Source organism: Symphalangus syndactylus, chromosome 18 (genome assembly GCF_028878055.3).
Source record: "Symphalangus syndactylus isolate Jambi chromosome 18, NHGRI_mSymSyn1-v2.1_pri, whole genome shotgun sequence".
Classification (NCBI taxonomy): Eukaryota; Metazoa; Chordata; class Mammalia; order Primates; family Hylobatidae; genus Symphalangus; species Symphalangus syndactylus.
This window is the reverse complement of record NC_072440.2, coordinates 13140673-13155185: the sequence shown is the minus strand read 5'-3', so window position 1 is coordinate 13155185 and position 14513 is coordinate 13140673. Positions and strand designations below refer to the sequence as shown.

General features: G+C 53.7%; 1 protein-coding gene across 9 annotated transcripts in view; it reads left to right on the top strand.

Annotated features, from left to right (window-relative positions):
* Window positions 1-14513, top strand: part of GRAMD4 (GRAM domain containing 4) — a 100462-nt gene that overhangs the window by 13169 nt on the left and 72780 nt on the right. The window contains exon 1 of one of the 9 annotated variants that reach the window (XM_063622545.1): window positions 10912-11133. The exons of the other annotated variants lie outside the window; for them this stretch is intronic. The gene's annotated coding sequence lies outside the window, so the exon portion shown is untranslated. Of the gene's footprint in view, window positions 1-10911; window positions 11134-14513 lie in introns of those variants that run through there. 9 annotated transcript variants of the gene reach the window in all.

Below are 14513 nucleotides of genomic sequence, written 5' to 3'. Positions count from 1 at the left end.
TGGCTGTGACAGCTGTGGGGCCACATGGATGGCCCTCGGCCTGATTCCTCTTGGTGGGAGGGTTTGATTGGGAAGCTGGGGGAAGATGGCTGGTGGGTGGGGTTCGGGAGTGCTGGGGACCTCTCCCAGTGCCCTTCCTCCAGCCGGTCCTTGGCAGAGAGCTGAGGAGGTGCTGGGGATGGGTGAGCGCTCCACTAACCGCGAGGGCTGGGATTGGCCAGGAGCGTGTCCCAAGGAGGAGGTGACCTGGGCCACTGTGTGTGTGACCAGGCCTGGGCTGCTGCCGTTAACACCCAGTCAGCTGGTGTCTGCTGGTTGCTCATGACTGGCCTGGTTTGGTGGCCTGGTGGAGGGGAATGGGAGGGGAGAAACCCGGGCTGGGCCCAGGTGAGTGTCAACAGGGGAGGGAGAGAGCAGCAGAGGTCCCGCCAGGGCGTGCATGGGTGAGGGGAGGAGGAACTCAGAGAGATTGGGGGAGAGTCCACAGTGTTGTCTGAGGACAGCTAAGGACGATGGACATTACTAGTTTATAAAAGCAGCCAGAGGCCGGGCACGCTGGCTCACGCCTGTAATCCCAACACTTTGGGAGGCTGAGGCAGGTGGATTGTCTGCGGTCGGGAGTCTGAGACCAGCCTGGCCAAGATAGTGAAACCCTGTCTCTACTAAAAATACAAAAATTAGCCAGCATGGTGGTGGGTGCCTGTAATCCCAGCTACTCAGGAGGCTGTGGGACGAACATTGCACAAACCTGGGAGGCGGAGATTGCAGTAAGCCAAGATCGTGCCACCGGACTCCAACCTGGGTGATAGAGCAAGACTCTGTTTAAAAACAAAAAGAAAAAAAAAAACAAACCAAAAAACAGCCAGAGAAGGCAAGAGCCCTGGAATGGCCTAAGGTGGGAAACTGCTCCCCTCTCAGCCACGGGGTCCAGTGTGTGATAGTGAAATCTCTCTTTATCTTAAATTCTCTCATCAGGGACTTAAACAGAAATTAACAGGGCTGGGTGCAGTGGCTCATGCCTGTAATCCCAGCACTTTGGGAGGCTGAGAGGGGGAGGATTGCATGAGCTCAGGAGTTTGAGAACAGCCTGGGCAACATAGTGAGACTCCATCTCTACTAAAAATAAAAAACATTAGCTGGGTGTGGTGGTGCATGTCGTAGTCCCAGCTCCTTGGGAGGCTGAGGTGGGAGGATCGCTTGAGCCTGGGAGATTGAGGCTGCAGTGAGCTGTGATTGCCCCTGCACTCCAGCCTGGGCAACAGAGTGAGACCTTGTCTCAAAAAAGTTACATTACTGCTGCATCAGAAAATTGGGGTTTGTTGGTTTGGACAGATTTACCAAATTCATTTGGACGATGTTACTGAAGCTCCATGAGGCAGAGGCCAACGGACATTGCTGAAGTCCTAGGTTGCATCCCTCAGAAAGGCCACCCCCAGGCCGTGCACGGTGGCTCACGCCTGTAATCCCAGCACTTTGGGAGGCTGAGGCAGGTGGATCACCAGAGGTCAGGAGTTGGAGACCAGCCTGGCCAACATGGCAAAACCCTGTCTCTACTAAAAATAAAAATTAGCCAGGTGTGGTGGCGGGCGCCTGTAATCCCAGCTACTCTGGAGGTTGAGGCACGAGAATCGTTTGAACTCGAGTGACGGAGGTTGCAGTGAGCCGAGATCAAACCACTGCACTCCAGCCTGGGTGACAGAGCGAGACTCTGTCTCAAAAAAAAAAAAAAAACCCAGAAAGGCCAACCCCCCGCACCCCTAAGTTAGCCCCCGCACCCATCAGCCCCCGCGCCCGTCAGCCCCCGCACCCGTCAGCCCCCGCACCTGTCAGCCCCTGCACCCCTCAGTTAGCCCCCGCGCCCCTCAGTTAGCCGTGCCCAGGGACAGTCAGAAAGCATCTGTGGTTTCAATGGGACATTAGGGCCCAGCCCAGGACGGGTATGTCCCCCCCTGCGCCTGCAGGTTCGACACAGCAAGGCCCTCCCTCTTGCCCCCAAGTCCCCACACTTGTCAAGGGCATCACAGCACGTTCCAGGAAAGTTGGTTGATGTCACCGGAGTCGAGACCCCATCCTGACGCCCAGCTCAGCAGGGCCACCGGGGCTCAGGTTAGGTGGTGCCACAGATGGGGGACAGTCCCCATAGGGTTGCGCCCCCCAGAGTGCCCTAGGGAATGAGGCTCACTGCCACTGCCACCAGCCCAGCTGACTTAATTGATAAATAAGTGTGGTTCTTTTAAGTTGGGCAAGTGTGTATTTTTAAATGACTGCTTAATTGTATGATTAAAAACAGCAGAGCTGGGTGCAGCGGTGCATGTCTGTGGTCCCAGCTCCTTGGGAGGCTAAGGCGGGAGGATCCATAGAGCCCAGGAGTTTGAAGCCAGCCTGGGAAACAAAGGGAGGAGACCCTGTTTCCAAAAAAAAAAAAAAAAAAAAAAAGAGTGAAGTGAGCTGTTTGCACTGAGTCATGGTGAGCAAGGTGAAGAAGCCCCCCTGTGGCTGTGTGCTGAACTCAGTCATTCACAGCTGGGAGGGGCTCGATTCAGTCTCTTTGCTGAATGTTTTCACTGTTCCGACTGCACCAGGGAGGAACCACATCTTCTACGCCTGCAGAAGCAGGATTTCTCTCCTGAGAGTCTTGGAATTCTGCGGCCCACATGTATGGTGACCAGCTCTGCAAGGGGCTTTAAAAACCCCAGCGTCGGCTGATTTGTTGGCTGGCACTGCACCCGGCACCTCCAGGATGTGGCCAGCATCGTGGAGGGGCTGCTGGCTGCCTGCCTTGCTTTCAGTTCCACATGGAGACAGTGACTCTGCTGCACTGAGGTTCAAGAATTTTGGCAATAAAAAGAGCCTGTATGACCTATTTATAAAGTATTCCAGAATCACTTACGTGAATATTTTGTCCTAAATTCCGTATAATTAGAAGATATAAACCCCACGTTGTGATTATTTTTGTTCACCAACATAACCTAAATTAGAACTCTCCATGCGGGCTTTCAAAAAAGAAAGCATTTGAACAAAAACATAAAAGGAATTGGTTTTAGGCCGGGCGTGGTGGCTCACGCTTGTAATCCCAGCACTTTGGGAGGCCGAGGCGGGCGGATCACGAGGTCAGGAGATCGAGACCACGGTGAAACCCCGTCTCTGCTAAAAATACAAAAAATTAGCCGGGCGCGGTGGCGGGCGCCTGTAGTCCCAGCTACTCGGAGAGGCTGAGGCAGGAGAATGGCGTGAACCCGGGAGGCGGAGCTTGCAGTGAGCCGAGATTGCGCCACTGCACTCCAGCCTGGGCGGCAGAGCGAGACTCCGTCTCAAAAAAAAAAAAAAAAAAAAAAAAAAAAGGAATTGGTTTTATCCACACCGTTCTCAAATACTTGAGAGTAACGTGTTTGCTTAAGTAACATCGAAATCTTGTTTACTGTTACTTGATTTGCAAACCTTTCCTCTTTACCAGTAGCAGAAAGGTAAATTGTACTGAAACGTTTAAAAAGTTGTAACTTCTGACTTTAAGGCCTGATGAACCACCATGGGATTCTCCCCCGCCTGGTTCCTTCTCCCCGGAACCTCACGTCAAGCAGAAGCTTCCTTGCGGGCGGCCCTTGTTGCAGGCGGTCTTGGCGAGAGACAGCCCCGTTTCTGCAGCTGGACGGGGAAAGGGACGGTGTTGTTCTTGACCATTTGGCAGGTGTTCTCTGACTGCCTCTTCTCCGCTGGGCCTGCTGCACGGGGAGGGCAGTTGGGACTCCCCCCACCCCGACCCCGACCCCTGCTGCAGGGCCTACCGAGAGTCCCACGGCGGGCAGGCAGAGGTGGGCTAGCGTTGCATTAAGTGACTTCCCATAGCAGGCTGTTCAGTGCTGGGGCAGCCTTCTAAGGCGGGAGGCTTGTGGGCTGAGACCTCTTCCCGTTTTCATCATTTGGGCTTCCGGGGCACAGAATGGGATGCGTCATTGGCCTGGGGTCTGTGCTGCTGTTGGGGGTCTGTGCATGGTCCTCTTGTCTATTTTCATTATTTTTATTTATTTTTTTGAGATGGAGTCTCGCTCAGTCACCCAGGCTGGAGTGCAGTGGTGCGATCTCAGCTCACTGCAACCTCTGCCTCCTGGGTTCAAGTGATTCTCCTGCTTCAGCCTCCCGAGTAGCTGGGATTACAGGCGTGCACCACCACACTGGGCTAATTTTTGTATTTTTTTAGTAGAGACGGGGTTTCACCATGTAGGCCAGGCTGGTCTCGAACTCCTGACCTCAGGTGATCTGCCCGCCTCGGCCTCCCAAAGTGCTGGGATTATAGGCGTGAGCCACCTCACCCAGCCATATTTTCGTTATTTTTAATAATGTAATGGGAACCTCTGGGCTCACCATCAAGCAGAAGCCAGCCTTGATACCCAGCATCCCGCCAGCCCCTCCCCAGCATCCCGCCAGCCCCTCCCCAGCATCCCGCCAGCCCCTCCCCAGCACCCTGCCAGCCCCTCTCCAGCATCCCGTCAGCCCCTCTCCAGCATCCCGTCAGCCCCTCCCCAGCATCCCGCCAGCCCCTCCCCAGCATCCCGCCAGCCCCTCCCCAGCATCCCGCCAGCCCCACCCCAGCATCCCGCCAGCCCCACCCCAGCATCCCACCAGCCCCTTCCCAGCATCCCACCAGCCCCTTCCCAGCTGCCGCCTGCCATGCTCCTGCCCCAGGTCTGTGTGTCCTGTGCTCTCCCTTCCCTGCCACCCTATGCACACCTTTCTCTGCCTGGGTCCACACTGTCACCTGCCATAGCTCTGCCCACAGGCCATACCTGCCTGGCAGGCCCCTCTTCCCTGCCCCTGTTTTTGTGGAAGGACAGGTGGAAGTGGGCGGGTGGGGTGAGTGATGATAAAGAAAGAGCATTCTAGGCCAGGGCAGGAATGCAAGCACACGGGTGTGAGGGGCCAGGTGTGTTCAGGGGTCCTTGGCATTTGTGGGGTGGCGGGGGCAGTGGCCAGAGGAGGGCTGGGGTAGGGGGAGGCTCCTGGCCCTCTGGGGGGCCCTTGGTAGAGGAAGGGGCATTGCCTGTGTGGATGGTGAGGGACCTCTGGTCCGGGGCGGGGGGGGGGTCAGGTGTTTCAGGAGGCTTCTGGTACAGAGATGACCAGGGGTAAAGTGGAGCTTGGTCTCAGGACAGTTGACCCTGGCATCTATCCTGCCCTGGGGGCTAGGAGGGCCGGACTGGAGATGGAGGCTGGGGCTGTCCTGGTCCCGGGTGAGGTGGCATCTCCTAGGAGGGAGGGGAGGGTTGGTGCCCTGCAAACCCAGGGGGGAGGGGGCAGCATGGGGAGCTGGGGCCGGGGGTGGGGAGGGGCGCCCCACATGTTCTGAAGCGCTTCGGAGTGGCTCCAGCCCGGCCAGCGCTGTTTTGCCGTCTGTGGTTTGCTGTGCCTGTGTCCGCTGCTGGTAACCAGTGCATCGGGATCTGGGCTTTCTGACTGCACCAGGTTTGTTTCTGCTGCCCTGAGTGCGGTGCCCAGTCACCTAGGTACCTGTCGTTCCCGCCTCCTGTGGACTGCGTGGCCTGGCGTCGAGGCAAAGCAGCAGGGAAGTTGGGTCCTCATGCGCCCCGGGGGGAGAGCGTGCCTTTCCCCTGAGACACGCAGGGTGGGGGAAGTGAAGTCAGTGGCAGGCACCCAAGAGGGGCACGTTTTCAATCCCAGGGTGGGCGTGGGAACTAACTACAGAAAGAGACCATGCGACACAGCAGGTCTCCACACCTCACGGTTCTGGAACAATCCAGGCGGGGACATGGGGAGATTGGCCACCAGGACTGGTGTTTAACTTGGCTGCCTCTGGACATAGTGCCTCTTCTGACTTTATTTTCCTGGGTTTTGAATCTCCCTTTTATGCCACAAAGGTCCCCCACCCAAGGGACTCTCATCCTGCAGCCCATGGGCCTGGCCCTGTGTCTGGAAAGGGGAGGTGGTGCCCTGATGTTCTGGGCCTGGTGGTCAGTACGGGCACGGGGGTGCAGAGGTGAGAGGATTCCACATTTTGAGAGAAAAACAGGCTCCCCTCAAGGCAGCTCAGCCCTAGGTGAGGTTGGCTTTGGGCACACCCATGGGAGGCCCCTCTTCCTGCTCCGAACCCTCTGAGCGCCACCCCTCCCACCCAGCCACCAGAATAGCCTTTCCAGCTGCCCCTCCAAATCATCGCAGGGACCCCTGCGGCCGGTCAGGGGGCCAAGATGGGAACACCCAGAGAACCACAAGACCAGGCCACACCGGCAGGTGACGGTATGGGCAGGTGAGCACCCTGTCTGACAGGTGCCAGAGCGATACATGACTTGTCTAGGTCCCAGAGCCAGCCACTAAGCGGGGTCCTCCAGGTCCCCGGCCTTGACACCCAGCGCTGTTTCTGTACCCTGGCCACCTTCCCAGCTTACCCAGGGAGGCTGAGGAGTGGGTGCACAGGAGGAGTGGAGCTGGCCGAGGGGCTTGCAGAGGGTCAGAAAAGATCTGCTATCCTGGTGGGACGGGCAGCCAGACCCTGGACGCTCTCCGTGCTGGAAGCGTTGCTTCCGTGTGTTAGGATGGGTTTACTTTCTCGTAATTCACTCTGAGGACACGTTGGAATCATTGTGCATAGTTCTGGATCAGCACCGTGACGGGAGGTCAGAGGGCTGCCTGGCGCAGTTTCTCTGCTGCCTGGATTGACCATGAGGACACGGACTAGCTGGGCCCAGCCCCCTGCTTCCCGTGGATGGGGACTCGGGCTGCTGGCTCGTGCCATCCAGGGCTGGAGTCTTACCTGGTGAAATCACATTTATGAGGCTGATAGCCATCAGTTTCCACAGACGTAAGTGTAGCCAGGATGACAGATGTCCCCGGCAGCCGTTTCTGCAGCGTCCTGCAGGGACTCCAGGGCCATCTCTCTGTGGGTGGGTGCTGGTGCCCCCTGGGCTGTTGAGTGCTTGGCAAGGGGCTTGAATGGTCTGTCTCTTCTCAGTTGAACCAGTTGATAGAATCCTATTTTCTTTTGCAATTTAGAGATTAGCCTTTTTTTTTTTTTTTTTTTGAGACAGAGTCTCATCATGTGCTCTGTTGCCCAGGCTGGAGTGCAGTGGCATGATCTCACAATCTCAGTTCACTGCAACCTCCACCCACATAGTTGAAGTGATTCTCCTGCCTCAGCCTTCTGAGTAGCTGGGACTACAGGCGCATGCCACCACACCCAGTTACTTTCTGTATTTTTAGTAGAGACAGGATTTCACCATGTTGGCCAGGCTGGTCTTGAACTCCTGACCTCAGGTAACCCACTGGCCTGAGTTTCCCAAAGTGCTGGGATTATAGGTGTGAGCCACCATGCCCAGCCGAGATTAGGCTTTAAAAGCAGCATTCTTTTGTCCTCTTGGGGCCTTTTTTCCACCTGTCACCAAGACCTCCACTCCTTTGCGGAGCTTGGATGGCTGCAGGGCTGGCTCAGCTGCTGCCTCCAGGTGGGATCGGGAGCCACCCTTCTCAGCGTCCATCCATCCGTCAGCCTGCTGGACTGGTTAAGCCAGGTCTCCACGCCTGCTTTCGATAAGTCCTGCCCTCCCCTGGGAATCTGCGGCCAGACCTTTGGGTCCTTTGACGTGGAGGGCTGCAAAGTGGCTCAGCAGGAGCGAGAGGTTTCCTTGGCTGCTGGAGACTTGCAGGTGCCAGGTGTGGGCCCATGAGGTGGCACACAGACCAGCTCCTGCTCAGTGCCCTGTGTGCCTCCTGGCTGGAGGCATACTGCTGAGCAAGGCTGTTGTAAAGAGGGTTAGTTTGAGCTGGATGTTTAGGAGGTTAGGCTCCCCCAAGGAGAAAATGCTATGAAGCCCCCAAAGGCGTATGGGGATGAGATGATGTGGTGAGTTGGAATCTTCTTTAGATCCAGAGGAACTTCACTGGGTGGTAGTTACCTCTCTTTCTCTCTCTCATGCTGAAGTTTCAGGTGATTTTCTGGCATGGTTTCATTTATTTATTTTTGAGACAGAGTCTCGCTCTGTCGCCCAGGCTGGAGTGCAGTGGCGCTCTCTCGGCTCACTGCAAGCTCCACCTCCTGGGTTCACGCCATTCTCCCGCCTCAGCCTCCCGAGTAGCTGGGACCACAGGCGCCTGCCACCACGCCCGGCTAATTTTTTGTATGTTTAGTAGAGACGGGGTTTCACCGTGTTAGCCAGGATGGTCTTGATCTCCTGACCTCGTGATCCGCCTGCCTCGGCCTCCCAAAGTGCTGGGATTACAGGCGTGAGCCACCGCGCCCGGCCTCTGGCATGGTTTTAATTAGGACAAAAACAAGTACAGTTTGATTTGCAAGTTACCCTTCTGAGGGCAAGTTTAGGTGACATGTAGGTTTTGTTTTGTTTCGTTTTGTTTTTAACATTATCTGCTTGTAGAACTTGCCTTTAGAACACTGTACAAGGTGGCATGTTCTGGTTAGTGGCATTTTTTTAGTCCATTAGGTTTTGGCATTGACGGCCTTTTGTTTTGTTTTGTTTTTGAGACAGAGTCTTGCTCTGTCGCCCAGGCTGGAGTGCAGTGGCACAATCCTGGCTCACTGCAACCTCCACCTCCTGGGTTCAAGTGATTCTTGTGCCTCAGCCTCCTGAGTAGCTGGGATTTCAGGTGCATACCACCACGCCCAGCTAATTCTTTGTATTTTTAGTAGAGACGGGGTTTTTCCATGTTGGTCAGGCTGGTCTCAAACTCCTGGCCTCCAGTGATCCTCCCACTTCGGCCTCCCAAAGGGATAGGATTACAGGTGTGAGCCAACGCACCTGGCTGGGTGGCGTTTTTTTGGTGAAAATTTAATGAGAATTCTAGCGAGATGTTTGGGTGTCTTGCTGCTCTGGTAAGTGGAGTGAGGGAGTGTCTGTGAGATGGAGAGCGGGAGAGAGGGGTGGATGGACTTGTTATTTGCACCTCGGTGTTTGTTGCCAGAGGATTCTAATTGCGCAAGCTGTAAGACTTTGTCTAGGATGAGTCCTGGCCTGGACGCCTCTAAGTTGCTTTCTCTCCCACTTTGGAGAAAAGCAGTGCTGGTTACCGGCTTGATTTGCTGTGATTTGCTGACTGCCGGCTCCTGGCTCACCTGTGGGTCTAGGGGGTAGCTTCTGGTTAGTTGAGGTATATGGGGGTCTGCTTGGGGGAAGGAGCTTGTTCAGAATGTGGGGAGACCCTGAGGTCAGACAGGGCCTGTGATGCAGCTCCGAGCTCCTTGAGGGCCAAGTATACCTGAAATCGGAACTAGGAGCTGACGCTGAAAGGACGCTTAGCAGCTACATGGTGGGTTTCAGGCTGGGACTGAAAGAAGGGGAACCAGGAGGGGATATGCATGGGAAGAGGGTAACGTAGGAGACAGGAGCCGCCCCGCACCCAGAGGGCCAGGGTCGGGGGTGGTGGGGCTGTGAGCTCTTCTGGTGGCCTCCGGTGCCCACCAGCTCAGTTCCGTGCAGCACCCCCAGAGGAAGATGGGGTCCCAGGGAACTGTCTGATACAGAGGCAGTGACAGAGATGGAGGGTCACATCAGGACATCCCAAGACCTTGACAGAATCCCTAGCACACAAGAAGTAGATTTTTGGAGCCTTTGTCGACAGATGGGGCCATTGGGGGTCCAGATATTTCTGCTGTTGAGCTGCCCTGGGCGCGGGCAGGGCCTGTGTGTGAGAGTGCTTGCTTTGTCAGTTACGCAATTTGCAGATGGCTTGTGGCTCTTCAGACGTTGAGCTGGTCGTTTCATAGTTGTGCTTTTAGATACTAAGTTTTTTTTTTTTTTTGAGACGGAGTCTTGCTCTTGTCCCCCAGGCTAGAGTGCAGTGTCATGATCTCGGCTCACTGCAACCTCTACCTCCCGGGTTCAAGTGATTCTCCTGCGTCAGCCTCCTGAGTATCTGGGATTACAGGCTCCTGCCACCACGCCCGGCTAATTTTTGTATTTTTATATTTTTAGTAGAGATGGGGTTTCACCATGTTGGCCAGGCTGGTCTCGAACTCCTGACCTCAGGTGACCCACCCGCTTCAGCCTCCCAAAGTGCTGGGATTACAGGCGTGAGCCACCACCATGCCTGGCTGATACTAAGTTTTTTTGAGAATTAAAATTACCTAGTGAAAAATTACCCAGCAGCCTGCATTTAACGTGTTAGCTCCATTCTCTGAAATGAGCATCTTGGTTCTGTGTGGAAGATGGAGATTGAAACGTTTCCACAAGTCAGCACCATCGACTGTGATGGCCCCAGGTGCCCACGAGTTCCACGTTTTGCTGTCGCTGGAGCAAAGGCGTGTTGTGAGATGTGACTGCTTTTGCAGAAAAGTGACCATCAGAAGGCTTTCCCCACGTGGGGACTCCTTAGTCCCGAGTCAGTGAGAATCCGAATCCCAGGTGTATCTTGCCACCAGCAGCACCTTCTCCCTGTAGGACTGTCCGTCAAGTGGCTGACTGTGAATCTCATCTGACCTTAAAGCCACCAGGAAGCTTGCTGGTTCTTTGTCAAAGGGTCCTGAGGAGAGTGGAAGAGTCCTTTAGTCATAAAAGGATTCTTCCCGAGGTGTCTGTCTTGGGAATCGACTGTTTTATGCCTTGATTTTTAAAGGCCGGTGACACCTGTGCCCTTCTGTGAGAGAATCACCTGCCTGTGGCCAGTGCCTGCAGCTGTCACCTGGAGCTGTCACCCTGTTCCAGTGGTGGGCCGTGGGCCACTGCTGAGGGTTTCCCAAAGCCCCATCAGAGACAGTATGCAAAATGGAAAGGGCCCCCACAGATTTGCTTAAGCAGAGTGGGGCTTTGCTGGCTCGGGGCCAGGGGCCTGCAGTGTGGAGCTGCTTGGGGTGCTCCGGCCGGGTCACTGGTCTCCCCTTCTTCTGACGTGGTGCTTTTTCACCCTCCATGCTTCCTCCCACTTCCCTTGTGGCTTCATTCCCGTGATGAGGCAGAGCATGTGATTGGCAGCCCCTCACCATGGGATGGGTAATTCCCTGTGGAGAGCAGGGTCCTTACCAAAAGAGGGACAGGGATGCTGAGTGGGGGAAGCACAGACAGTGCACAGGCAGGCATGGAGGAGACAGCGGAGCAAGGTGGCAGGTGCATCCTGTACACTCAGATGCTAAGCCCAGGTCGCGGAGCCCCTTACAGCCTCAAGCGATGGAGAATACTGGTGAGTCTTTGTGCATGTGGGGTGTATTCATTGCTACTTGCTATTAGAAATCAAAACTAAGAAATAGTAAAAGATTTATTAATTTACTGAAATATGCAATTATAAATCTATTACATGTTAACATAAATAACATATCTTTCTTTAAAAAAAATCACTACTTGGGGCCAGGTGCAGTGGCTCATGCCCGTAATCCCAGCACTTTGGGAGGCCGAGGCAGGCGGATCACAAGGTCAGGAGTTCAAGATCAGCTTGGCCAATATGGTGAAATCCCGTCTCTACTAAAAATACAAAAATTAGCCAGACATGGTGGCAGGTGCCTATAGTCCCAGCTACTCGGAAGACTGGGGCAGGAGAATCACTTGAACCTGGGAGGCAGAGATTGCAGTGAGCTGAGATTGCACCACTGCACTCCAGCCTGGGTGACAGAGTAAGACTCTATCTCAAAAAAAAAAAAAAAAAAAAATCACTACTTAAAAAAAGAATTAGTGAAGAGGGGTGCTGACATTTTGCAGTTCTCCTCGGGGTCTGATTTGTCAGGAGACAGCTGGCTCATCTTGTCTTCTGTGACCCGTCGGCCGCCGCGTCACACCATGCAGCTGCCAGGGGGCAAGTATGGGAAAGGCGAGCAGCATTTCAGGATTATCACTGGAATAGTTTTGACCTTGTGGGTCCTCGGAAGGGAATCCCCAGGGTCCCAGGGCCACACTTTGAGAACCTCTGGTTCAGGTCTTAGGCAAGATTCTCTGCCATGTGAATTAGGGTGTTTTGGGTTTTTTGTTTTTATTTTAATTTTTCTTATTTTATTAAAATTTTTAATTTAATTTGAAAATTAGGTCAGGTGCAGTGGCTCACGCCTGTAATCCCAGCACTTTGGGAGGCCAAGGCAGGGGGATCCCTGAGGTCAGGGGTTTGAGACCAGTCTGGCCAACACGGTGAAACCCCATCTCTACTAAAAATACAAAAATTAGCCATGTGGTGGCACATGCCTGTGATCCCAGCCACTCGGGAGGCTGAGGTGGGAGGATTCCTTAAGCCCAGGAGTTCAAGGTTGCTGTGAGCTGTGATTATGCCACTGCACTCCAGCCTGGGTGACAGAGCAAGACCTTGTCTCTAAAAAAACATTTTTTTTTAAGTTAAAAAATTTAGTTTACTGTAGAATAGTTGATGCTTTCAGGATTCTGAACTCACCATAGATCAAGGCTCCTGATGGCTTCAGCCCCCAATTCCTGTCTCCAGAGGCCTCCATGGGTCCTGCTTCCATGCCAGCCCTTCTTGGGCAGCTCTTGGGCACGCTTCTGTCTTTGTCTTTTTTCTCCTCTCCTCCTCCTCGTTTCCATAGACACATGGCCAGGCACGCGCTGGTGAGTGACCACGTCGGCGGTGGGCTCTCCATGGTGGTGCATGGGGGTCCTCGCTCCTTGCGAGGCTGTGGGGCTGCACTGTGGACTGTCCCACATGGGTGGGTCCAGCCTTTTTGCTGTCATGAAAACGATGCTGCCGGGAGACGGCCTCGCCCCGCCCGCCGCCATCGTGCGTGTGAGACTAGGAGAGCTTCCTGGAAGTGAAATGGCCATTTTGTTGGATATCGCAAAATTTCCCTCCACGCGGGACAGAGCCTGTGTCCCCTGACCCCACACCCACATGCTGTGCCTCTTTGCCAGTCTTTTGGGGAAGTGGTTTCTCAAGGCAATTTAGTTTGTATTTATCGGCTGGGCCCGGTGACTGATACCTGTAGCCCCAACACTTTGGGAGACCGTGTTGTCCAGGAGATCAGGACCAGCCTGGGTAACATGGCAAAACCCTGTCTTTACAAAAAGTACAAAAATTAGCCGGGCATGGTGGCGTGCACCTCTAGTCTCAGCAACTTGGGAGGCTGAGGCAGGAGGATCACTGAGCCTGGGAGGTCGAGACTGCAGTGAGCTGTGATCGTACCACTGCACTCCAGCCTGGGCGACAGAGCGAGACTCTGTCTCAAAAAAAAAAATCGTATTTCTCTCATTATAAGTGAAGGTTAATCATCTTTTCATATGTTTAAGAGCTGTTTGTTTTTCCTTTATCTTTTGTCCATTTTTCTCTCTCTTTTTTTTTTTTTTTTTTTGTGAGACGGAGTCTCTGTCTTCCAGGCTGGAGTGCAGTGGCACAATCTCGGCTCACTGCGACCTCCGCCTCTTGGGTTCAAGCAGTTCTCCTGCCTCAGCCTCCTGAGTAGCTGGGCCTACAGGCGTGTGCCACCACGCCTGGCTACTTTTTGTATTTTTAGTAGAGATCGGGTTTCACCATGTTGGCCAGGCTGGTCTCGAACTCCTGACCTCAGGTGATCTGCCTGCCTTGGCCTACCAAAGTGCTGGGATGACAGGCGTGAGCCACTGCACCTGACTTCTTGTCTATTTTTCTATTGAAATGTTTATCCATGGCAGGCAAATAAATCCTTTGTGATGTGTGTTGAAATTTTTTTTCTCAGGTTATCATTTATCTCTGACTGCTCACGGAGGTTTTTGCCTTGCAAAAATTTGTTTTTGACATAACGTATCTTCTCTTTTTTTTTTTTTTTTTTTTTTGAGACGGAGTCTCACTCTGTCGCCCAGGCTGGAGTGCAGTGGCGCAATCTCGGCTCACTGCAAGCTCCACCTCCCGGGTTCACGCCATTCTCCTGCCTTAGCCTCTCCTAGTAGCTGGGACTACAGGCGCCCGCCACCCCGCCCGGCTAATTTTTTTTTTTTTTTTTTGTATTTTTATTAGAGACGGGGTTTCACCGTGGTCTCGATCTCCTGACCTCGTGATCCGCCCGCCTCGGCCTCCCAAAGTGCTAGGATTACAAGCGTGAGCCACCGCGCCCGGCCTGTATCTTCTCTTTTATTGTGTTCCGTGTCTTGCTGGGACAGACCTTATCCAGTCCCAAGGTTATGAGTTCCCCTCCAGGGCCACCTTTGCTACATTAATGCTTTCCTTGTTCTGCATTGAAATCTTTGGTCTAATTTGAATTTATTTTGGGAAGGTGTGAGGTACAGAGCCAGCCTTATCTTTTTCTAGGTAGCTTCCTAGATGTCCCAGTGTGATTGGTGGAGTGATTTATCTCACACTCTCCTATTAAAATGCCTCTGATCACAACTGGGTCTGAGTCTGTTTTTGTACCTTCTCGTGGCTCTGTTGTCTGTTCATGCGCCATTAACATGCTTTGAACACGGCTGCTGCCCCATTGCGTTTGCGTGGCAGGGCTGGTCTCCCCCCGTCAGTCTGGATTTTCAGGATTTTCCTGGCTATTTGGCTTGTTTATTTTTCCCTATAAACCTTAGATCCAGATTGTCTTGGTTCTTCTAAAATCTGTTGTTTTTCTTTTAAGGGAAATTACATTCAATTTGTAGACTTTCAAAGAGAGGATC